Source organism: Hippocampus comes, unplaced genomic scaffold (assembly GCF_001891065.2).
Source record: "Hippocampus comes isolate QL1 unplaced genomic scaffold, H_comes_QL1_v1.1 scaffold56, whole genome shotgun sequence".
Lineage (NCBI taxonomy): Eukaryota > Metazoa > Chordata > Actinopteri > Syngnathiformes > Syngnathidae > Hippocampus > Hippocampus comes.
Window position 1 is genome coordinate 606,496 of NW_017842056.1, and position 1,431 is coordinate 607,926.

Genomic DNA, 1,431 nt, shown 5'->3' on the forward strand with positions numbered 1-1,431 from the left:
TTCGTTTGGAGGCATGTAGAAGAGCAAATGACAGCTGAAGTAGCCAACTCCGACAAGTGCAACATTCATGCATCCCAATTGAATGACACGAAGGTGGTGGAGGTAAAACGCAAAGCTGTTGCCATCTAGTGGACAATATTTTTAATTGTCCTGGCTGCCTCCGTATGCTGATGCACGTGTTTAATACAACGTTTTTTTTTTTCATGAAAATGAAATGGAAAAACAATGAAATTGGATAACTTCTTGCAGAACGCTTGGAAGTACCCCCCACCCCCCACCCCACGGCCCTTTTTTAGTGTGTGTGGTGGCATGTTGGGCAACTGGTTAGCACGTCCACCTCACAGTCCTGAGGTGTAGGGTCTGATTCTGGCCTTCCTGCGTGGACTTGCATGTTCTCCAGTGCCTGCATGGGTTTTCTCAATTCATCTACGTCCCCCACATTCCAAAAAACACGCATGACAAATGAATGGAACAATTTGAATTGTCCCGTGGTGAGATTGTGTGTATTTTGTATGTTTGTGGATTGACTGGCAACCAGTTGAGGGTGTCCCCCGTCTACTGCCCGAAGAAAGCTGGGATCAGCTCCAGCACGCCCACGAACTTTGTGAAGATAAGCGGATTCGAAAACGGATGGATGGATGGACAAAGAAAATCATGTTGTGTCTCCTTCTCAACATGAGAAGGACAAAATACAGTGAAACCCTGCGTTTTTAGGTTAGCCATCCCATGTTAGTTGCTATAAAACTAAACTGCTGTTTTCGTGCTCAGGCCAAAGCAAACAAAAAAAGGTATTGCTTGGGACAGGATGTTTCAACCAAACCAGTGTTTTTTTCCACCATCTCGCACCATCCTGTGCCAAGGAACTATGTTGAAATGAGTTGAGGAGCTTGGTTCGGACGAAAGTAGTGCCGTGCGGTCATCTTGAGGCACCTTGGTGGCACAGAACTATTTTGGCGTGATTGAGGAGCTTCATTTGGACAAGGTTGGTGCTTCGCCGGCTTCTTGGGGCCAAAGAATTATGTTGGAGTGAGTTGAGAAGCTTTTGACAAGGGTAGCGCTGCAGCTGTTGCGAAACCGCTGCAGAAATTAAAAAGTATCTTCACGCTGCCGTGTTGAGGATTGTGCTTTGTTTCCACAAATGTGCCGCCTTGTTGCCCTATTGCGACATCTGTTGGAACTCCGAACCGTTTGAGGCCGATTCAGTACGTTTCTCCGTGAACAGCAGGTGCATAATGTTACAGAAAAACATCATTTCACACTGGCAGGATGCTGAAAAGGCGATTGTGTCCAATTGAAATGTTGCCGCTCGCATGAAATATTGCGTAAATTCCGACCATGTTTGTCATTATTAGGATTATTTCCATGAAAGAGGTGTTGCATGATCTGGAGGGAGCGGTCGTGTGACGAGCCGGCAGTCAAAGAGTTAAAGCG